The sequence below is a fragment of the Leucopleurus acutus genome, assembly GCF_964270905.1.
Source record: "Leucopleurus acutus genome assembly, chromosome: 17".
Classification (NCBI taxonomy): domain Eukaryota; kingdom Metazoa; phylum Chordata; class Mammalia; order Artiodactyla; family Delphinidae; genus Leucopleurus; species Leucopleurus acutus.
The window spans coordinates 73,605,327-73,629,734 of record NC_139159.1 but is presented as its reverse complement, the minus strand read 5'-3'; the positions used below and the strand labels follow the sequence as shown (position 1 = coordinate 73,629,734).

The following is a 24,408-nucleotide window of genomic DNA, read 5'->3' as shown; positions in this document are numbered from 1 at the left end:
TGGCCAGGTGAATGAGATGCTCTGACTGGCCGCCTTGGATTAAATGTCCGCCCCTTGAAGAAGCTGGGGTCGGGTCTGCACCTCCCAGAGCCCAAGAACCGAGAATGAGGGAAGGCAGATGTTCCCTGAGAAAATCTGGGAACCATTTGTGAACGGGGGTTAGGCAAAAGCAAGGATGTCCAATATAGTAGGTTTTTAATCAGTGTTTACCCAGTGAATGAATTAACAGATGAATGAGCAAACAAGAGCTGCTGCTGATTCTGTGAGCTGTTTATACGATACCCGGAGTGGGGTTTTAACAGATGGAGCCTTTGCAGAGAGGAGGATAAAAGAGAGCCTTGAGACCAAGTCATGTAAGGATGACATTAAAGTAGCTGAGATACTTAACAAGAAATAGGAGACATATGATGGCTGTTTCCGAATGTCTGAAGGGTGTTCATGGGGACGAAACATTTGCTGGGTTCCTACTTTGTGTCATAGGTTCTAGGCTAGATGCTTTAATCGCCATCACCTTACTTTTATTTTCATTTTATTTTTACTAGACCACCCATTTATGTTCCTTATAGAAAATCCAAATGCACAAAAAAAGAGAAAAATAAAAGTCCTTCTATGATCTAACTACTTAGGGCTAATTGCTATTAATATTTTGGTGTATATTCTCTCAGTCTTTTCTCCCTGTTTTACAGATGCATTTAAAAATTCTTATCTTATCTTGGTAGTTGTGTTTGTCGGAGAGAAACTGGCTTAGAGAGTTTAGGAACTTGCCTGAGGCCCCAGGAGTAGGCACTAGAATTCTAGGACCAGAAGTTGGTCCACACCTGTCAGCCCCAGAAGCCCTCTCTCATTCCCTGGTCCTTGATATACCTGTTGCATAACCAGCAGTCTGTGTACTAACTAACAGGGTTTTACTACAGTTCTATTCAAAAATCTTGATTTCATCGCTCTTTGCTTATCCACACATTCATCTTTATTCAGGTACTCAGGAAATATTTCATTGGGTGTTTTGTGGGTGCTGGGGGTAGCCCAGTGAATGAAGCAAGGCTGCTGCCCCTCTTGGAGCTGACAGTTGAGCCGAGTTCTGCATCACTGTAAATGGTTGAATCAACAGCCTCTAGGGATGTGCAGATCTGGGGTACTGCCAATTGCACAAGTCTCACACCTCTTTGAGGAAGCAGCCAGCAAGGCCAAAAGGAGGCACCATAGCCAGAAAGCTGGACAACCTAGTTTTATATGTGCCTTCTGCCCAAGACCCCTCTCCTAAAGGGAGTGGGTTTGTGTCGAAGGATGGGAGGCTCCGGGTGTGCGTTACCAGTCCCAAGGCTGGCTCTGCTGAGTGATCTGGGCTGTGGCCCACCATCATGTACATATGATGACTCTACCTTCTGAACTCTGGATCAGAACCCATGGTATGAAGCAGGGTTAGCTGAATGGAAGGAGGGAAATACACATTTCCTGAATATGGCCTCTACCCTGAGTGCTTTCACGTGGCCCTTCTTGCGCAGGAAGATGCGTCTTATTATTCTCATTTTACAGGGGAGGAAGCTGAAGTTCATTTGCAGTTTTGACTTGAGCTCAGGCCTGTCTGATGGCTCCAAATGCTACGAGCTTCCTCTTCAGGCTCTTCTGATAGAGGCACATCTGGGGAGTGGGGCTCTGGAAAGTTCTGAAGCCCCAGGTGCTTTGGTTTCATTCCATTCACTTATTTTAAAAAGTATTTATTGGGCTTCCCTGGTGGCGCAGTGGTTGAGAATCTGCCTGCCAATGCAGGGGACACGGGTTCGAGCCCTGGTCTGGGAGGATTCCACGTGCCGTGGAACAACTAGGCCCGTGAGCCACAACTACTGAGCCTGTGCGTCTGGAGCTTGTGCTCCGCAACAAGAGAGGCCGCGATACTGAGAGGTCCGCGCACCGCGATGAAGAGTGGCCCCCGCTCCGCTGCAACTGGAGAAAGCCCTCGCACAGAAACGAAGACCCAACACAGCAAAAATAAATAAATTAATTAGTAAACTCCTACCCCCAACATCTTAAAAAAAAAGAAGTATTTATTGAGGACCAGGGTCCAGGAACTCTGTCAGGCGCTGGGATGTGGGATGACCAAGACCAGTGAGGGCTCGTGCTCCTAGGGAATTTGAAGTCTGAGTTAAGTCACTGGCACAGCGATGATGCTTCTGCACAATTCTTTGTTCAGTGATTCATTCAGCCTTGCAAGAGGGTGTATTAGGCTGCTTTGAGTTGCAAGGGACAGAAAACCCAGTTCAAATTGGACAATTGATAGAAGCAGTTGAATGGTTCACATAACCAAGAAATGGAGAGGTAATGTAGGTTTCAGGCACACTTTGGTCAGGGCTCCAGCTTCCTCTTTTTGTGATTCTCTTGGCTCTGAACTTCTGTCTGTTGGCTCTGTTCTCTGGTGACTCCCTTCATAACAGTGAGAGGGCTGCCAGCAGGGCTTCTGTATTGCTCGGCACCAGGAGACACCACGTAGAATACACGTGCTCGGAGAAGTACAGGGGAGAGCTCTCCATTGTGGTGGCCGGGCTGCTGGTACCTCTCAGAACGCAAGCTTGCTTGTTTATATCCAGGGAAGAAAGAGCTACCATCTCTCCCCAGAGCCATTGAACAAAATTTCTGAGCTTCCCTCGGATTGGATCGTCTCAGGATGCGCTCTATCTCTCAACCAATCACGGTGGCAGAGGAAATGGGATAACACTGATTGGCTTAGACCATTCCGGACCCACCCCTGGAATTGGAGATGAGGTCTGAATGAATGAGGGGGTGCTGCTTGGTGGGAGAGGAATGGAACAGATGTTAAAGAAGCAATTGCTCTCTCTAAGGGGCAGCGTTTAGGATCTGGGTATCGAAAGATGAGTAAGGCATTGTCCCTTCTCTTGAAAAGCTCCCATTCTAGTGAGCTTCCTGAGAGTTTGGCAGTGATCAGGGGAAAGAGTGTTTACATTGTTGAAGGCTTGGCACATTACATGTTTTCTCAGTTCTTATAATGTTCTTGTCAGGCAGGTATTTCCATTTTACAGGTGAACAAACAAGTTCAGAGAGGTTAAGTGGCTTGCTGGTAATTGCACACCTAGGAGAGGAAAGCAAGCTGTTTTGAGCCTATGGATTCCACATTTCTTCCTCTCCTTTTTGTGATGTAGTAAAAATAGATTAACAAAGACCCTGCAAAGCTTCGTCCAGTGACTCCTTCACAATAAGCAGGGCCTTGGGAGTAGGCATTGCTTTTCATTTCAGGCTTTTATTAGAGGGATCCTGCCTGCTTTTTTTCTTTAACTAGGTCTAAATGGGAGGAAAACCCCTCTCCCCGGTCCAGATAAGCAACAGATAATTGAATGAGCTTCTGAGGAAAGCAGAACCATTGTTAGCTCACAGTGCATCAGGAGAGATGGTTGCATTCAGATAATTTTACAAAAATGATTTCTCTCTCCTTTTGACTTTGCTGCCTGAGGCTTCCATTTGGTATAAAAATAATAGAGTAACTATTATGTAATCGTATACAATGCCTCCTCCCCCTGGGCCCCAAGTTAACGCGAGTGTTCACAGCACAGAATACATTTTTTGGTAAAGAGTTTATATAAAGCCAGAGTGATTCCTAAATTAAACGGCCCAAACAAGGGCAAACGAGTTGGATTTTTAGTTTTCTCCAGACTCTGCAGAGCCTTAGCATCCAGCAGAGCAGGAGATGATTTTGCTCATGTGCTGGTGGCAAAATGTCCGTGTTCATACTGTTGCCTGCACCCAGCGTGCGTATCTTGTGCTTTGCTGCCAGGTGAAAGGCCCTTGTTTTGTTCATAGATCTCCTGATCTCACTTCCACCCCAGCAGATGTAATTTCATCCTGAGAGAAAGGAACCAAAAGAGGGAAATCAAAATGATGGTTGGTAAACACTTGACCCATAAGGTTTTCAACTTAGATGCTGTACTTTTTGAGTTTCTGCATCTGCTTTTCACTTCTTTTTACGTAATCAGTGATGATAATGAATTTACCTATTTATCCACATTTCTCTTCAGTTGGCTACTATGTTTTGGGTCTTGGGGATCGAGAATTAACAAACTCATAGTCTCAGTTACTGATAGTTTTGGTGGCTCTCCTTTGACCAGATGTCCTCCCAATCTGTCTCCACTAGTATAATTTTTTGGCTCTGATTTACTATGGGCCTGGCAAACTTGTGAAAGTAAAGAGGAAACAAGGTCTGGGGGTAAACTCCATAGGCCTCAGTGTCAGGTAAAGACCAGAAAAACATGGTTGCTGGGCTCATCTAGTTGACCCTGGACGGTGCCCACCGTAGTTGTCGTTAGGGTTAATATTTAGGGGCTATTTGTTGCCACTCATAACCTCACTGACCCAAATGATAAGAACACCACTGTTATAAAGGTGGCTGGATTTATGGAACCTGGGAGCAGACCAGCTGGTGTGTGTACACAGGGACATATGTGTCTGTATAGATGTGAAACTTGCTGCCTCTATGATGGTGGTTCTCGAACTTGTCTGCACATTAGAATCACCTGGGGAGCTTTCAAAATTCCAAAGCCAGGGCAACAGCCTAGATGCATTAATTCACTGACTCTGGGGCTGGGACACAAGCACTGGTAGTGTCTAAGCTCTCCAGGTGATTCCAATGTGCCGAGGAGTAAAGGAACCACTGGTGTATGAGAATTATAATAATAACATCATTATCATCATTTGAAGATGAGTAGGGATAATGGTTATGACAGGGGTACTAGCCACCATTATCATTTACCAACTGCTGCCTATAAGCTAGGCAGTGTCCTGGGTGTCTAACAAACAGGATCACATCCAGTCCATACGGCAGCCCTGCAAGACAGCATCATAGGTGGTTGGATAAAGAAAGCAGGGGGTCATGTCTTTGAAACTGTTGTCAGCTACAGAGTTGCTTAATCCAGAGTGTCAGGTAAAGTCTACAAAGATGGAGTTGTTGGGTTCCTTGTGTTGATCCTAGAGTGACCAGTGTGGTCATCATTGGGGTTGAGATTTAGGGCTTGTTTGTTACCACAGAGTAACCTGGACCATCCTGACAGATGCAGCCATCCTTTTAATAACCACAGTGGACTCAGGAGTCGATATGCAAAAGCATATTTTGCAAAATTATAAATTGAGGGGGAGTTTATTTTGGCTTGTGGCTTGGAAAGAGAAATGAGTGTAGTAAACCAGGCTATTAATCTTGGGTTGGTTGATTCGTCCATCAAAATCAATTCAAGGAATCAGGTGAAATAAATTAATAAAACATTACCTTGTATTTCTGTAGCTCTTTTCTCAATGGAGGACATGGTGCTATGCAAACCTCATATCATTGCTAGTCTTTTTGAAACATCCTAGGAGGACCGTCAGGTTAAGTAGGGCTGTGTGTTACTGAAAAAGGTAAAAACAGGAAGTAATTCACGTTGAAATCCTTATCCAATGTCCATAGAGATGCCTGACCGGAGTCTTGGTGGGTAGTTTGGATGGGAAGTATGGGAGTGGTGGGAAGGGTGTTTGTAATAGAGGGAACAGCATGGGCAAAGACACAACAGCAGGAATAGTATTTATAGGAACTCTGTGAATAGTTCAGTATTACCACCAAGAACGATACCATTCCTCACTTAAAGGTGATTAGGAAGTCCCATGAAATCTGCATTTCCACTTGTTTCTTTTTTTTTTTTAATCTTTATTTTATTTTTGGCTGTGTTGGGTCTTTGTTGCTGCACGTGGGCTTTCCTCTGGTTGCGGCAAGTGGGGGCTACTCTTCATAGCGGTGCGCAGGCTTCTCATGCGGTGGCTTCTCTTGTTGCGGAGCACGGGCTCTAGGTGCGCGGGCCTCTGTAGTTGTGGCATGTGGGCTCAGTAGTCGTGGCTTGCGGGCTCTAGAGCGCAGGCTCAGTAGTTGTGGTGCACGGGCTTTGTTGCTCCGCGGCATGTGGGATCTTCCTGGCCCAGGGCTCGAACCCGTGTCCCCTGCCTTGGCAGGCGGATTCTTAACCACTGCACCACCTGGGAAGCCCCACTTGTTTCTTTATCCGTCCGTACATGTCTCCTAACTTTTTTTTTCCTACCTTGGAAGAGATTTGTGAGTAATGAAGGGCCAAATAAGGGTAATGTTTTAATTGACCTTGTTTACCCTGGAAGATCACACCAGATACCACACTGAATGTTACACACTGCTTATTAGTAGAGATTTTTTTGCAGGGCTCTGTTGACGCCTCAGTGATCCAAACTAACCTTTGGAAACGAACTCAGCAGTTCTCTGACAGTGTAGATGGGAACCCATGTGATCCTCACTCTGGGCCCAGAGTCCAGGCCTGGGGGGCTTTGCTCCTGTGGGTCCCCTCTGGACCTGTCTTGGGCCCCTCCACTTTCTAAAGAGCAAAGTGTTAGATAAAGGTCAATTCCAAGGTTCTTTCCATGTCTAAAATTAGGCGATTCATTCAAAAACTCTGATGCAGGCACTCATTAATACAAGTGACCTATTAAATAAAAATGTTAAATAAAATGCTGAAATGGATACCACGGACATTTCTCCAAGTCTGTGGGTTCAGACAAGACCAGAGCTGGGGCATGGCAGCATTCCGCTCTCTTCTTCTGTGCATTGAAACTGAGGAGGGATGCTCTCTCTTTAAACCTGTCTTCTAACATGAAATCAGCACCAGGATTTTAGAGAGGAAGCTAGCTAAACCGGTTAAGCTTCTTCTTAACTTGGGCCATATTGGTTCTCTCTTGGAAAGGTTTCCTCTTTTCTTTTTCTTTTCTTTTCTTTTTAACCTTATGCAATATCTTTTCTTCTGTAGCCCCCAAATTCGAAACTGTGAGAATCTAAACTCTTTCCGGGCTCTTAGCTCCTGTTTGACTTATCCCCATTGTACTGTCTAAAGCTCTGTATTTCAACTCTTGGGTCACACAGCTAATGACCTTATCATTTTGGCTACTTTGGGGAGGGCTTAAATCTCACCTTCTTAAGCTGCTTATCCAATTCCCCGGTTCCAGGGCTGTGGCCATATTAGGGCTTCAGAGTAGGGTAAAGGCCCTAGGCCTGGGTTAACTCAGCCTGGACGCATGCCATCTCTTTGACAAGCTGCAGCGGTTTGAGTGCGTGCCTTGTACCAGGCATGGTGCCCGGCTCTGTGCTAGCACTGGGATACAGCGATGACAAAACAGGATGGCTTCTGCCCTGCTGGAGCTCACAGTGTTCAGGGAAGTACACAAATCACCATACAATTACAATTATGTTATGTGCTGGAAACAAGAAACACGGGTCGGTCCCAAGAACTCGCCCAGCTGGGGATCTGACCTGCTTCGCTCGAAGTTCAAAGGCATGGCCGTGATGAACAGCTCAAGCGAGCAGTTGGAGGCTGGAGGCATTCAGAGTAGCATGTGATCTCAAAGGCAAGACAGGACCAGGTGAAGGGTTCAAGATTAAGTCCACAAACAGCACTAGGGGCCCAGTGATTTGATAAAGTTCAGGACAAGGCTGGACATCTCCTCCCTGCCCCCTCCCCTTGGACTCCCCCAAACCAAAAGGAATGATTCTTTCCCTTTAATTTTCCAGGCCATTTGTCTGTATCAATTTCTTTGGCAGTTGTGTGTTGCTTTGTATTGTAATAAGGTAGTGTGTCTTTCGTCCCCTGGAAGGGAAGGCTGTTTCCTGTACTCTGTGTGTTCCCCCCAGTGTGTGACCCTGGATGGAATTTTCAGTCAGTTGGTTCATGAAAGACCTATGGTTTACCAGTTAACTGTAGTATGTGGGCCTCATTCTTCTTGCATCCACAACAGCAGCTCAAGAGAAGGCTCAGGACTGATGGGAACAGTAACAGGTAACACCCCAAGGGCCCCTTAGTGCTCAAATTCACCAAAGCTTCCGTTGATTGAGGCAGTTAATGGGGAACTTCTATCAACCTGGGAATAGTTTAATAGATATTCGCTTGTAATTAAAAGTTCAAAATAAATTGGCTTTTCTTTTCTGCATCAGATTACCTACTTTTCCTTCTGCCCCTGTGATTCTGTTTCCATTCACAGAGTAACTAACCGCCCAGAGCCTTCTAGCCCCTATGGCCCCGGCCCTTCCTCATGCCCTCCTTCAGGTCCACTCCCATTTCCCATGGCTACTTCCATTTCTCTTTCACTTTTCTCCTCTCTACATGCTTCTCTGTTCGAATGCTATCTTTTTGAACAAATAAAATTGTTCAGAACATTGAAGGAAAGTAAAATTCTTTCATCCCTGCTCTCATTGTGTTGTCAATTGAGTTTTAACTTCTCTGATCCCATTTGCCATTTCCCCATAAGGGTAGATATTTTTTTTTTTTTTTTTTTTTTTTTTGCGGTACGCGGGCCTCTCACTGTCGCGGCCTCTCCCGCTGCGGAGCACAGGCTCCAGACGCGCAGGCTCAGCGGCCATGGCTCACGGGCCCAGCCGCTCCGCGGCACGCGGGATCCTCCCGGACCGGGGCACGAACCCGCGTCCCCCGCATCGGCAGGCGGACTCCCAACCACTGTGCCACCACGGAAGCCCAGGGTAGATATTTTATATGAATGACATTCTGTTTTATGTATATAATTTTGTACTTTGCTCTTTTAACTTAATATTCACAAATTTTCAATCAGCAAATGTTAATTGAGCTCCTACTATGTGCCAGGCATCACTCTAGTGGCTGGGGATAGACAGATTGGTGAACCAACCAGACCTACATCCCTGTTCTCCTGGTGCTTCTGCTTATTTCATATTCACAATAAACATAATAGAAATTCTGTTAGGAGGTGATCACTGTTACAGAAAAAAAAAAAACACAGGGTTAAAGGAGGTTGGAATTATTAATTCATAAAATATTTTATCATGTTGCTGTCATCTTTCTATGTACCTAGGGGTTGCTTATTATCCTTGATGTTGATGGATTATAATTTATTTAGAACCTTAGGAATATAAACTTTAAATCTGGAGAGGGCTTATGAGTCATTGAGAGCAGACCCTTCATTTTCGAAGTGAGGAAACAGATCCAGAGAAAAGAAATGATTTGCTCAAAATTATATGGCCCCTAAGTGGCAAAGCAGGAGCTTTTAAATTTTAATTAAATTGGTTTTCATTAATTCTAAAGACAGTTCTTTCAAACCCAACTGTGCTGTTTCCCTATCGTGGGAAATTTCATTTGTTTCTGGTTTTTATTATACGTAACGCTAATATGGGCGGCTTTATGCAAATACTGTCTTGATGAAAGTAGCAAGTTAATTAATAATAACAATAATAACAAATAATAGAAGAGACTGCTATTTATTGAGCACTTACCTTTGCCAGGCAGTGCGCTAAGTGCTTTACATGAAATAACTTAATTCTGAAAGTGAATACCATTACCTTCCTATTTTAAAAAAATAATTTATTTATTTTTGGCTGCGTTGGGTCTTCGTTTCTGCGCGCGGGCTTTCTCTAGTGGCGAGCTGTGGCTACTCTTCGTTGCAGTGCGTGGGCTTCTCATTGCAGTGGCTTCTCTTGTTGCGGAGCACGGGGCTCTAGGCGCGTGGGCTTCAGTAGTTGTGGCACGTGGGCTCAATAGTTGTGGCTCGTGGGCTCTAGAGCGCAGCCTCAGTAGTTGTGGAGCACGGGCTTAGCTGTTCCGCGGCATGTGGGATCTTCCCCGGTCAGGGATGGAACCCGTGTCCCCTGCATTGGCAGGAGGATTCTTAAACACTGCGCCACCAGGGAAGTCCCTACTTTCCTATTTTTTTTTTACAGATGAGAGAATTAAGGGATTCAGACTCTGAGTCCAGGGTCTGAGCTCTCAGCCACAGTGATATACAGCCTTCCGAGTCTGAATACTAAAACCGCAAATTTCAAAACCCAAGATAGTCTGTAATGTACATTTTTTAAAACCATTTAAGAGTTTACCAAGACCGCGGACCTATTAGATTTAGCTGTATGTAGTTGCTGTTTTTAGAGTAAAAAGTGGTTGAATATTAGCGATTTCATGTTCCATCTATTATTTTAGTTTTACCCTGACAATAGCAGTGTGTTAGGTGGTTATTGCGCCTATTTTATTTTATTTTTTATTTTTATTTATTTATTTATTTTTGGCTGCGTTGGGTCTTCGTTGCTGCGCGCGGGCTTCCTCTAGTTGTGCCGAGCTGTGGCTACTCTTCGTTGCAGTGCGTGGGCTTCTCACTGCAGTGGCTTCTCTTGTTGCGGAGCACGGGGCTCTAGGCGCGCGGGCTTCAGTAGTTGTGGCGCACGGGCTTATTTGCTCCGCGTGTGCCTATTTTATAGATGACTAGTCTAGTGTTTTAGAAGGAGCTTTGACATTAAGTGGTTTAATTAATGTTTGTAGAAAGAAAGGAGGGGTGGGAAGCAAGGAAGTTTGAGTGACTCATGAATATAAACGGCTCTAGGACCTGGGGTCTAATCCTGGCTCCATCTCTTAGTAGCTATGTGACCTCTAGCAAAATACTTAAAAACTTTTTGTACCTTACCTGAATTTTGTTACCTGGAAATTGGGAGCGATAAAATCTTTCTCATGATGTCATTATAAGGACTGAATTATAAAATGAGTGGAAATCATTTTGTTCCAAACCAGCCAAAATGAAACCATTGATCAGAGGTGTTGGCGGTAATAGTTCGTTCTGTCATCATTACATTTCAAACCAAATTCCCTTCTCTTTTCTCTAACCATGATATTTCTGGAAAACACACACAAAATCTTTTTTTTTTTAATTGAAGTATAGTTGATTTACAATGTTGTGTTAGTTTCAGGTGTACAGCACAGTGATTCAGTTATATGTGTGTATTGTTTTTTAGATTCTTTTCCATTGTAGGTTATTACAAGATAGTGAATATACTTCCTTGTGCTATAAGTATGTCCTTGTTGTTTATACATTTTATCTATAGTAGTGTTTATCTGTTAATCCCAAGCTCCTAATTTATCCCCCTACACCCCCTTCCCTTTTTGTAACTGTAAGTTCAGACAAAATCTTTGTTATTTTTATTTATTTACTTTTTTAAGATTTATTTTTATTTATTTAGTTTGGCTGCCCTGGTCTTAATTGCGGCACACAGGATCTTCGTTGCGACATGCAGGATCTTTTTTTTTTTTTTTAGTTGCGGCATGCGGAGTCTTAGTTGTGTCATGCGGACTCTTAGTTGAGGCATGCATGCGGGATCTAGTTCCCCGACCAGGGATCGAACCTGGGCCCCCTGCATTGGGAGTGTGGAGTCTTACCCACTGGACCACCAGGGAAGTCCCACAAAATCTTTTTTAAATGGCATCGATAAATTAGTGACCGATGACACAATTAGGGATTCTGTTTCTTTACAGATAGTTTCCCTCTGCCTCCGATGGGGTACCATATAAGGTGGTGGAATAGCAGATTAACCTCTATTTGGGTTTCTGGGTCGCAGGGTGGTGAGGCCCAGGAATGGAAAGGCCCACCCAGCCCTTCCTCTCCCTTCCCTCCCTCCGGCACCATCTCTGATTTTATAGCATCTCAGCCCCACCTTCAGTGACCCCCTCCTGTGCCTGTGCATCTTGACAAGGTGGCCCACCTGCAGTGGGGGTGGGCAGGTGGTCCAGGCAGCGGGCGCCCTGGCACACTGACGGGTCCTGCTGGAGTGGGGTCTGCTGTGCCAGGTGGGCAGAGGGAGGCCTTTTCTCGTGGAGGGTGTGACTGTCAGAGCTGAAAATGCCAAGTGGCTCCCGACCCACACAAGGGGCTGAGAGAGCTGTTTGTGGAAAAGGGCAGCACATCCTTGCGTGCCCTCTTAGACTTTTCTGCAGCCACCTCTGCTTTGAACGGGGCAGTGGGCTTTGGCCTGTGGACTGCTTACAACAGCAGTAAACTCCGTGGACTAGCCCATCCCTCTTGGGAAAAACTTGGCCTCTAAACAGGGCTTGGGAAGGAGAAGTGAAGACGTACAGAAAGTCTTTCTTTTCCTCTTTTTACGTTAAAGTCTTGGCAGGAAAACATGTTCTTTATTTCTGTCGCCTGTATCAGCAGCAGATTCCTGAATTGAACTCCTAGGCATCATCCTGGCTTTGTCATACTTCAGCGTTTCCGGCTGCAGACAATTTTGCTTCTCTAGTTGACGGGGACTCTAATAACTCCAGGTGGTGAATGGGCGGCGGGGCGTACAGTTCTGTAGAAATACAGCTCTAAAGCAATACAAACACAGAGGGAAAAAATGGGAAGCTTGTCAAGAAGGAAGTGCTGTATTACAACATGTTACCTTTATTGACATTGAAGAAACCTCCCCTTTAGCTTAACACTAGGAGACTTGTTAAATACTTTGTGGTGTGGCTACATGGTCCAGTGCATACGTATTATAGAGCCTTTAACAACAAGGTGCTGAAGTACCTTTGTTAGGGAAAGGTGACTAAGATAAATCTTGACATGAACACAGCAGATGATAATTCAGAATATGAACCATTTTTATAAAAATATATGCATTATCTTTATATGGGTATAGACACAGAAAAAAACATTTGGAAGTGTATCCACATGGTATGGGAGGTTGGATCATGGGTGTTTATATTTTCTTCCTTTTGCTCATCTGTATTTTCCAATTTTTTTCTGCAATCAACATGTATTATTCATATAATCAGAGTGACAGAAAGGTAGAGGGGGCCAGGAACCTCTCTTTTTACCTTAACTTTTACCCAAAAAAATCATTCCATGTATTTATTGAGGGTCTCTTAGGAGCTGGGTGGGCACAGTGACAGGGGTCGGAGTGGGCAGGGTAGCCCTGGCCTCTGTCTTCACTGAGGCGACATTGTGTTGAGAGTCTTTTCTTACTTAAAGTGTTTTTTTTTTTTTTTTTTGCGGTACGCGGGCCTCTCACTGTTGTGGCCTCTCCTGTTGCGGAGCACAGGCTCCGGACGCGCAGGCTCAGCGGCCATGGCTCACGGGCCCAGCCGCTCCGTGGCATGTGGGATCCTCCCGGACCGGGGCACGAACCCGTGTCCCCCGCATCGGCAGGCGGACTCTCAACCACTGCGCCACCAGGGAAGTCCACTTAAAATGTTTTTTAAGCTCAAAAATAAAAACAATAATTACAGGTTGTGATAAGTGCTACCAAGGAAGAAGAAGCCAGTGACGTATGAGGGGATGATGGAAGGGAAGACTTTATGATGGATGATGGATGGTGGACTTTAGGAAAGATGATGGGACCACTTTGAGGAAGCGACCCTTGAACCTGGAGGCTGAGAGATAGCCATGTGAAGATGCTGGAAAGCGTATTGGAGGCGCAGGCAAGGACCAGCAGATGCAAGGCAGTGAGGGTCTGCTGCTTTCCTGCAGGTCACTCAGAGGGCTGGTGAAACTTGAACTGGAGCTGCCCACTTGTGAGAAATGTGTTACACTTGGAAATGTGAGGAGCCTCACAGATACACCCTGTAACTGGGGGAGTCCGGTCATGTGGACAACTTTATGGCCCCGGAGAGACTGGTGACTGCTTTGCTAAATAACCGGAACGTATTGGGTTTGAGCTGTTGGCTTTGTTCTTCGGTTCTTTTCGAAGGGCAGCTCTGATGCCATCTCTCATGCTGAACAGCCTTCGACTGCTGCTCAGGGATTCGCAGGCCTCCTTCCTCGTGCTCTTCTGCGTTCGTTAAATGCACCCACTGTGTGGATGCGCATCTGTAAGGCCTGACCCTGGAGTCTTAGTTCTCAGCCTGGGCTGTGTTGGAAGTATTTGGGAAGGCACCTCTTTGTGCAGGGATTCAGTATTCATTCACTCCTTGAAGAGGAGGAGACAAGCAGTTGAGAGAAGTTCCTGAATGTTAGATTGAGGACAAAGACTGGACACAGAGGCAGCAGAAGCTATAATCTAGGCGCTTAAACATACTGAATGGTGTATGTGAGTTAACGATGACAGCAGCTGTTCACAGGGTCCTAAGAGCAATTGGGCCGTGCCAATCAGGAACCATAACGATGTTCAGATCCTTCGACCCAGTGATTACAATCCACGGAACTTATGCTGAAGTCATCATTTTTTTAAATGGGGAGAAACCAAGAAAACAGTGAGGTCTATAATAGCAGTCATAGTCAGTAATGACATAGTGCTTTGGGGTTTTGAACATATTTTCCTATAGAGTATTTATGAGAGCATCACAACATTCCTGTGGATAGGTTTTTATTCCCATTTCACAGATGGGAGATGGAAGGTTAGAGAGATGAAGTGAGTGCCCTGCTTCACTCTGGCAGATTCAGGCTCTGAACTCCAGCATGTGCACTGTCACCTGGTGGGTGTGCTCAGAAACTAAGGAAAATGTTGGAGTCAGGGAGGCATAGGGAAGGATCCAAGACCGAAAATAATCACTGAACTTAATGTATGCTTCGTTCTGTCCCAAATACTGTACAAATTTTACCTAAACTAATCCTTACAACAAACTTGTGGGGAAACTGGGGCTCTGAGAGGTTCACTTGTGAAGGGTTTTGAATAGACTTCAAAACTCTGGCGGGGCTAAATCCACAGCTAAATAAAGCTGCCTTCAGCTCTGCTTCACAAGAATGCATTGCTCCAAGAGGGAATAAATGAATGAAGGAATGAATGGATTAGGTGGGTTAGGACTTGAGAACCAGCTTCCATAGGGAAGTAGACATCAGGATTCCCACGGTTGATAGGTTCTTTTCAACAGCTTCGCAATTTCTGCTTGCAGTACAGTTGCCCAGCCTCTCCCACGAGAGTTGCAGCTTTGCTGGCCCTTGAGGCTATGCTTCTCCAATACCCTTCACCTAAAGGCTCTCTTTCTACGCTCAACTCATCCTTTGCAAAATGCCTGGAGCCAAATGAGTCTAGGGTGAACCAGGCATGCAGGGTGTGGACCTTTAGCAAGTGAAGGAAACAGAGCTATTTCAACATGATGAAATATTCTGCAGCCATTAAAATGATAAATGTGACTGGAGAAATAGGAAAAAGTATTTGGGAAATAGTTGCAGACATCTGAAGATACCAACTGAAGCAATGTGCGTTTACAGGGATAAAGGTTGAGAGAGAACAGGAATGAAAGCTGTGTAAAGGTTTTGGGATTGGATGGTGTCACCATTCAATTAGTCTACTAAGCTAGGAACCTCAGGGTCATGCTCCACAGCCCCTGCTTTTTTCCCCCTAGATTCAGCTAGTCACAAACTCTCGTAGATTCTACATCCGTAAATATCTTAATTCTGGTGCCCATTCTTCCTCTCCATTGCTAGTTTCCTAGAACGAGCTCTTATTATCTCTCGCCAGCACTTCACAACAGCTTCAGTGGTCTTCTGGTCTCCATTCTCTCTCCCACTGTAGTCCATATTGGACACTGTGGTCAGAGTGATCTTGATATAAAACACATGTGATTATGTCTCTCTTTTGCTTAGAATCTTCTGTTTACCAGTGGTTGCCTTCAGGAGGTAAGTTCATACTCCTTAGCTTGGCGTATGAGGAGGTCCTTTACAGTCTTACCACCCCAGCATGTGTGAACTCCCCTTCCTCTGCCTCTGTGCCCATGTGCCTTTGCCTTTTCTTCGTGGCCTTTGCCTCATCTCTTCAAGACCAAGCTCATCTTTTTTTTTTTTTTTCGGTACGCGGGCCTCTCACTGCTGTGGCCTCTCCCGTTGCGGAGCACAGGCTTCGGACGCGCAGGCTCAGTGGCCATGGCTCACAGGCCCAGCCGCTCCACGGCATGTGGGATCTTCCTGGGCCAGGGCACGAACCCGTGTCCCCTGCATTGGCAGGCGGAGTCTCAAACACTGCACCACCAGGGAAGCCCCAGGCTCATCTTCTCTGAAGCCTTCACAGCCATGCCAGGGAGGGTTAGTTCCTCCACCCTCCTAAATTACAACGAATCATGCCATGTCGTAATTGTGAGTTTATAGCCCTTCCTTTTACGAAAGTTTGAGCCCCTCCAGGGCAGGGACCACATGGCTTACTGTCCTCCACCCTAAACTCTCAGCATGGTGCCTGGGACATAGTAGAAGGGCAAAAACATGTGTTGACTGAATGACTCAATGACTGATTTTGTAAAGTAAAAGAGGAAATGCGAGTCGAGGGCTGATAGCATAGTGCTTGACACATACTAAGGACTCAAAAAAATGCTAGCAAGCCACCATGATTAAATTATCATTGGAGCTTAGTGCTTTTATGTAAACATCTTTTTTTTGCATCCTTCCGCTTGTTTTTTCAACCTAAAACTTTGACCTCAGCTGAAATGTGATTCCATTCATGCAGAATGATGAGGAGAGGATCGTGGAAGAATAAATTCAGCACTTAGGGTCTTGTTTTCTGTTCCTTCTTTCAGGACATCCCCCATGGGGTAGTGCTAGAGCTTCCTCATGAGTTCTTACACAGATCAGGAACAGGTCTAAGGCTGATAAGGACAAAGGTGCCTCTGAAAGGGGCACTGCATCTTCCTCATGGGACTCATTCTATTTTATGGTTATCACTCATCAAATGGACTCTTTTCTTTGCTGGACGGTAAGCTCCCCCAGGCCAGCATCATGTCTATGTTGCTTTCCAGAAATAAAATTAGAACCAATGGATGACAGTTGTTGGGCATCAGATTTCTGATCAGTGTAAAAGAAGAGGCTCCTCACAATTAGAGGAGGCTGACCATTGAGATAATGAGCTCCCCATAAATGGAGATACCCCCCCAAAATGGAGATACCCGAGCTAAACTGGATGTTCAGGTGTTGAGGATATTACAGAAGAGATTTCTTCTCTCAGTGGGAGATTGGGTTACAGGTGTGTGATTACTCAGAGCTCATATCTAAGGGACTGAGCAGGTGTAAGAACTAGATAGAGTTCAAATAGAGGCTGGTGGGTTGATATGGACCAGGGTTATTTAAGAGTGGGTGTTGGTGTGTCAAACAAATGGACCAGAGTTCTTGGATTGTGAAGACTGTTCTCTCAGCATTAGTGTTTGCAAAACCTCAGCTCCCTGTGTTTAATTGAAATTGATGAAGATTATAATGGATACAGTGTAGGACCCCTAAATCATCCATAAGTATGATAATTAGGGTAAAAGTATGAGGCCTTGGACTCTTGCCCTTAGAGTGTGCCTTGAAAAAGTCACCTACTCTCTCCATGACTCTCTTAACACATTTCTTTGTAATATGGCCAATATCACTTGGTCTCCGTGTAACTCAAGAGGAAGAGGAAGACAGAAGGCTAAATAAGGTTAAGGGCTGCCCTTCTATACTTGGGGCAAGGAGTGATTTCTTGGCTACACGTGCTGAGGCCCAGATAGTTACTGGGATCTTACCCATTTGACTAGAACAAGGGTTCATAATCAGGGTTTCACAGATAGGCTTCCTGGATCCAAAAATCTCCTGAAATTGTGTGCAAATTTGTGTGCACATATGCATTTTCCAGGAGAGAAAAGTGCATACTTTTATGGGGTTTTCAGTAGGGCTCTTGACCCCAAAATGTTTAGAACCATTTACCTCCATAGTAACGACCTGCTCCGCAGTCACATTGAAAATATCCCTGGGAGAGGTAACGTTGTGATCGTTTACACGTTAGTGTTAATGAAAAAATCTGAGAGTTTCATAACAGTATTAGGATGAGCTAGCTAGATGGAATGTTCTGGTTTTGTAGGTAAAGAGGGAGCATTTATGCTCAGAGTGAAAAGGGAATTAGGGAAAAATGAAGAAGCTGCGCCCTCTGTCACATTCAACTTCTCTGTCCATCAGATATCTTTGCCCAGAGCAGACCCCAGAACAAAGTCTCGTTTGTCTGAAAGTGCTATGAGTAGCACCGTGCAAGTCTCACGTGGCGCCTGATTTCTGTTCTCAGACTGATTACTTAACACCTCCCAAGGGCGTCTCCAGGATACCTTCGCAGGCGATACCTTCGCACTCCCAGTACCTCTCGGCTCTGGGGAGCCTGCCAAGCGCATCTGCCTTGTCTGGGAGTGTGAGGCTCAGTACCTGGCAGAGAGGGAAAGGCGTGCCCACCAGCCCAGCCATTCCACGCATGGGGGGGTGATGGTATGTGACGACTTTGATGGGTTCAGCACAGAGCCCCGACCCGCGAGTCTCGAGTTCCAGTTTCTGCCATTTCTGAGTAGGTCAGACCTGAGGTAGGTCGCCGTCACCTCTGAACCTCAGTTTTCCATCTGTAAAACGAGACGTCTGCAAAACCCCGACCCACCCAGATGCCATCTCCGCGCGAAAGTGCTGCCCCTTTAAGGAGGGCGGGGGGGAGCGGAGAAGGTGGCCGCGCCCCCTTCGTCTCCTAGCTGAGCCCTCCAGACCACCTGTCTTCGGCCTCGCCCCGCCCCCTTGGGGAGGGGCGGGGAAGGAAGGCTGAGGATTTACCTTACGGGGCGGGCGCGCGGCGCATGCGCACGGCCGGACAGGTCCGCGGCGCACTCACTTCCTGGCATTCCCCCCTCCCCCTCCTCGCCGTTACCCTGTACATCCGGGTCACTTGCCCTCCCAGCTCCGAACCGCCGCTGCCGCTGCCGCCGCCGCCTGGCTCGTCGCGGCTCCGCCACAGGGGCAGGTGCGGAGGGGCTCCCGGTCCGGCTGCCGCCGCTGCCCCGCTCCGGGCCCGGGGCTCCCCCTAGCGCCGCTGAGGAGCCGCCGTCGGGGCTCGAGGAGGGCGGAGGAGCGGGGCTGAGAGAGCCTGGAGGTTCGCGCGTAGGGTGAGTGATTTATTTTTACCATTTCCCCCTCTTCCCTCACAGTTCTCTCTTTCCTACTCCGCGCGCGACCCCATTTTGGCGGAGAGGCGGGTGCGGTGGGACCGGCGCCGGTGCGGGGCTTTCTCATCCCCTGGCGCGGGGGCCCGCCCCGGCGCTGCGGCTGCTATCTCCGCGGGTGCCCCCGGCCCCTTCCTCCGCGACCCGGGCCCCCGCGGCACTCATTCATTCGGATCTGCCTTTCTTCCGCCGCTTCCTTCCACTCGCACCTCCGCGCGCGTGCTCGCCGCCTCCTCCCGCCCCCGAACCCTGCCGCCGCCCGTGACCTTTGGCTCCCCGGGTTCTTCTCACCACCCACCCCCCCCGCCCCGCGTCGAGTTCGCCCCCTACCCGCAGCTCCCACCGCCCTTTACTCCTAGCGGCCGCCTTCTCTCCTTCCCTCTCTCCCGGTGCTGGTCCCTAGTCCACACCCCCTTGTCCCTCGGACTCCGCCATGCCTCGCCCGGACACCCGGCCCTCCCGGTCACCCGCCTGGAAGTTGGTGCCCCCATCCCTTCCACCTGTGCGGCCAGACCGTCCACCTTAGGTGCTGCGTTGACCTCTCACTTCGCAGCATTTAAAGTCCAGATTCTCAGTCCTAGGGTGTGGTCTTAGTGTGTTTCCAGAACACACATTTCTACTCTAATTACCCAAATCCATGACTGTCAAACTGTAGTGGAAGTGGCAGTTGGTGTGTGTGTGTGTGTGTGTGTGTGTGTTCCGCATGGCTATTCTGCGTCGTACCAAATATCTCCTTTCGCTCTCCCCCCCACCCCCCACCCCCGGAGGACTATGTATCTATGATGGATTAATTTGCTCTGAATGTAAAATTTGGCGGAAGATTGTTACTTTTTCGATTCCTCCACGTTCCTTCCCGCGCAGTCCCGTGACTGATTTGCAACATTACCTGTTAATACTGTTTGTTGGTGAGACTTTTTCTCGGCTCATCTGTCAACATTAGTTACTGAGTGGCTCCCGGTGTGCCGAATGCTGATGAAATGCCTGAATTCGTGCAGTACCACGAAACGCCATTCTGGATAAGACAGATTTGGGGCATTTGTTTACACTTTTCCCCCCCTCCTGTGAATTTATTGAGCTTGCCATTTTTTTACTCTTTAATGTAGAGAATGAATATCCATTTATCAATTGTGTGTTCTTACAGTCTTGCCATTTGGAAGACTGGCATTCCAGAGGAGTGTTTTGTATAGCTGAAGGAATTTCCGTCACTTGGGTGTTCAGGGACTTATTGCAAATCATTTTAGACTAATATATCTCAAGAAAAATACACTGATCCTTTTAATTCTTTAATTATACTTAATAGAAACAGAAGCTTTGTGTCTGAAACAGCTTGATAATTGGGGCTTATTTGATAGCCTGCTTGTAAAGTGTTGCAGTTAACTAAAACTGCCTGATCCAGCATTCACAAAATGAAATGACAGCACTTTTTTTTTTATGTGACATTCATAGTCCATAATAATGAACTCCAAGGAAGGTACTTAGTCCTGAAGTACACTTACCTGCGTATCAGTGTGATACAATTGCTATCAATATTAATAGCTTTTCCTAACAGCCCTTTCTTCTGGGGAGCTAGGTACTAAAATGGTGGTTGGTTGGTTGTCCCCTTTTAGGTTTTGGATGACCGCTTTAAGCACTAAGATTACTTAATTCAGAGTCAAGATTGCATTTTTTTGGCAGAGCAATATTGCTAGATAATATATTTTTAAAATTCCTTAAAACTTTAACAGTTATGTAGCTTCTTGAGAGGAAACTCTTGTTTTGTAAAATGTAGGATATATAGTATGAACTCTAGATTATTTGATAGTTGCATCGAGGCTAGATTTTTCTCTCCTAAGAAAATGGTTCAGCAGAGGGAGGCATGATTAGTAAATTGGTCCTAGTCGCCTCAGCAAAAATGCAATTTCAGATGCTGAGTAAAACTAAGTGAATGTAGCTTATTTCTGATAGGTTACAGGTGACATTTAACATCAAATTTAAGATTTATTTCTCTGAACTTTCCCCCCAAAATGGGTAAAAAATTATGTTAGTTAGAGGTCACTCTTGAGATTACTTGACTCATTTGAAGTGGCCATTTACCTTTACTTAGTAATTGATTGAGCAGTAGAGAGGGATGCTTATTTCATTTAATCCTAGTCTCCATGGGGAAAATATTGTACTGTCACTTATATGAGGTTACTTAACTCATTAAGTATTGATGCACTCAACCGTTAGAGCCTACAGTTTGCTCTTTCACTGTTCAAGGAAAAGAAAATTATAAAATTTTAAAATATTTAATAATATTGTTAGTGGCTTGCCCACTCTTACTTTTGGTCTCTCCTTTTCTGTTACTACACCAGAGTTTAGCACAATGCCTGCCTAGTGCACAGTGGATATGCAATAAATGTTTTGACTAATTGAATGAATGGCAGGATTGCAAAGAGTTTGACTCTTAACATTGTTTTGTAATTATGTGGCAGAAGTTCTGGAGAAAGATGTTGATTCCTCTCAGCTGCAGTTTTCTCAAGTAACTTGTACATTTTGAGAATTGTTATATTTGAGTATTATTATAATTATCTATTTATTTTTTTGCGGTACGGGGGCCTCTCACTGCTGTGGCCTCTCCCGTTGCGGAGCACAGGCTCTGGACGCGCAGGCTCAGCGGCCATGGCTCACGGGCCCAGCCGCTCCGCGGCACGTGGGGTCTTCCCGGACCGGGGCACGAACCCGTGTCCCCTGCAATGGCAGGCAGACTCTCAACCACTGCGCCACCAGGGAAGCCCTATTTGATTATTTTAAACTGCTTTGAAATCTTTGGGGAGAAAGTAAAGTAGACATTGGTTTGTGTTATGCTTTAGTTCACTGAATAGATTTGTTCACTTAGAATGGGTATTTGATATGTGTATCTTGTCAGCATTCATGAGCAGTGGTCAATTCAGATAATTTCTGTGCATTTAAAGTTTCTAAAAGTCAGCATAAAAATTCTTGAATGTGTGAGCTCATGTTATATTATGATCAGTTCACTAAATTAGGTTAATTTTTCAAGGAGCATTTTTTCATATAGTAGAAATGTAAGGAATAATCCAACGTGGCAATGGTTACTTAACATTTCAGTGGTGATGATGATAATGACATTATTAGTAACTAACACTTACCTAGTGTGTGCTACTTGCCAGGCAGTGTTGTAAGACATTTAATCTTTACAACACCCTAATGCTAATAGGTGTTAGTATTTCCATTTTACAGACTAGGAAACTAAGGTTAAGTAACAAAAGTGACGCAACTACTAAGTGGTAGATCTGGGTCTTGGCTCTTAATTGTTACGCTGTAATAGTGAACACCTCTGTGCCAAGTTCACTGTACACATTAAGTTAGTTTTATGACAGCTGTGCAAGGTGTAGGTTAATTCCTAGTTAATTGTTAATTAACATTAGGAAAGTAAGGCGCAAACTGCTTAGGTAACTTGTCCAAGCACACGCCCAAGTAGGATGAGGAAGCCTGGCATTTAAACCCAGGCCTCTGTGACTTGTAGTCTTCCCTAAAATTCTGTTTCAAAGTATTAATTTGAGGTCCTGTATTTTATGTTATATATTTAGAAGGCATACTTAAAACAGCAAATCTCCAGACTTTTTCACCTGCCACACAGGATGGATAGTGTTCACTGTTCTTTACTCTGAGCATATACAGGATTATAATTTCCTACTCACTGGCTGTAGCTTCACCCCTTTCACACTCATGCAAGTATATTGGAATGCAAATGAGTGACATTTGTAAAACTATTTAAACAAGGAAATCATTCTAAGAATTTTGATTCTTTAACTGTACGCATTTCTTGTGACATGTGCCACTTCCTGATTGTGGTACCATGGGTGAAAATAGCTGTTTACAAAGACATTGGGTGATTTTGTTTAAAAAGAAGACCTAATGCAAAGATGTATTTTTGTAGCTATTTAATTTGAAAAGATGATGTTCTGTGGTACTATTCTGTGCAGCATTGTGAAGCTTTCAGTCCTGTACAGTTATTTTCTGCCATGCAAGTAATCTCTGCTTGATGTAGTCTAGTTGGTGCATTATGTCTGGTCTATATTAAATTTAAACTGATACACTTTTCACTGTGTCTACATATACTGTGCCTAAAATCCTCCTCCCAGTCATAAATTGGCGTGTTCTCAGATAATCCAAATTACACTGACTACTAAGGTCACACAATTTGAGAAAACGCTGTGAAAAAAAATTATGACGGCTTCCCTGGTGTTGCAGTGGTTGGGAGTCCGCCTGCCGATGCAGGGGACACGGGTTCGTGCCCCGGTCCGGTCCGGGAAGATCCCACGTGCCGCGGAGCGGCTGGGCCCGTGAGCCATGGCCGCTGAGCCTGCGCGTCCGGAGCCTGTGCTCCGCAACGGGAGAGGCCGCAACGGTGAGAGGCCCGCGTACCGCAAAAAAAAAAAAAAAAGACATATTCCCAGATATTATTATTTGGGGGATTATTTATGCCATTTCTCTGTTCTAAGTGAGGGTAGTGGAGAATTGAAGGCAGTAATTTAAATGAAAACGGAGATTGACTAATTATTGAAGTGGACTTTTGTAGTTTGTTGACTTGTGCTCTTTTCGGTTTTTTCTGGCCTTGCCGCATGGCTTGCGGGATCTGAGTTGCCAACCCAGGATCGAATCTGGGCCCTTGGCAGTGAAAGCGCGGAGTCCTAACCACTGGACCACCTGGAAATTCTCAACTTGTCTTATTGATAGATTCTACTTGTAAAATTTTAGTATGTATGGACAAAAACATTGCATTTAAGCCCTGATTTGCTCTTGTCTGATAGTATTGTCAGATCTATAAGATAGGAATAATACTGTCTCTGCTACGTGCCTCATAACACTCTTGTGAAATTTTTGTATTAATTTCAGTGCAACATAATAGGGAAGGATGTGATGCATTTCTAAGTCGAATGATCATTAAAATTCTTCTTTGGTTTTGATCGTTTGTTTTCTTTGACACCTGGCACAATACCTGGTGTATGATTGCCATTAATTACGCAAATAGTTATTGAGCACATAAGCAGGGTTATATAACGGTGAATAAAATGTTAGTGGTTCCTTTTTTTTCAGCAGAAGAAAAGATAGAGAAAAATAGACAGTATGAATTTCGCAGGTACCTAATCTTATTTTATGAGTCAGGATAAATGCCCATGTTGTAATGCCATCTAAATTAAGATCTGAAGAGTGGACCATTAGTCAGTTGGGCAGAAGGGAGAATGCATGCGCATTGGAAGAGGGAGAGGCCAGAACCTGGAGATAAGAGAAGTCCTGTACGTCTTTGAGACGGTTATTGGTTCTGTATGGCAGTAATACAGGTTATAAAAGAGGTGTGGGAAAGAGGTAGACAGTAAGTAAGCTGTAAGACTGGCTGTCTGAGTCATGTTAACAAGTTCAAGTCAGTTTGGACTGAAGGCCAGGGGAAACCATCATAGGACTTTAAAAGGGATGAGAGTGAAATACTCGTTCGTCCTTTCAGAAGATTGTTCTGACAGCTGTTAAAGAATGGATTGAAGGTAAACTAAGATTGAATACAGGCGAGCAAGTTAAAAGGCTGTTGCTAAAGTCCAGGAAATAATTGATAGTGATCAGTACTCCTATTGACAATGGAGGGATGATGTTAAGTCTACAAGATGTGATGATTTACTGGATGTGGGCTCCATTGAACCCATAACTTTGTGTCCAGTGGTAGAAAAGAGGATGAATTTCCCCCAGAGGGCTCACTATCACTTTTCATATAAAGTTG

The 24,408-nt window shown here is 45.3% G+C and overlaps 1 protein-coding gene across 3 annotated transcripts in view; it reads left to right on the top strand.

Moving 5' to 3' along the window:
- Positions 1-24,408, top strand: part of CYRIB (CYFIP related Rac1 interactor B) — a 153,887-nt gene that overhangs the window by 47,477 nt on the left and 82,002 nt on the right. Inside the window, exon 1 of one of the 3 annotated variants that reach the window (XM_082858610.1) lies at positions 18,467-18,599. The exons of the other annotated variants lie outside the window; for them this stretch is intronic. The gene's annotated coding sequence lies outside the window, so the exon portion shown is untranslated. Of the gene's footprint in view, positions 1-18,466; positions 18,600-24,408 lie in introns of those variants that run through there. 3 annotated transcript variants of the gene reach the window in all.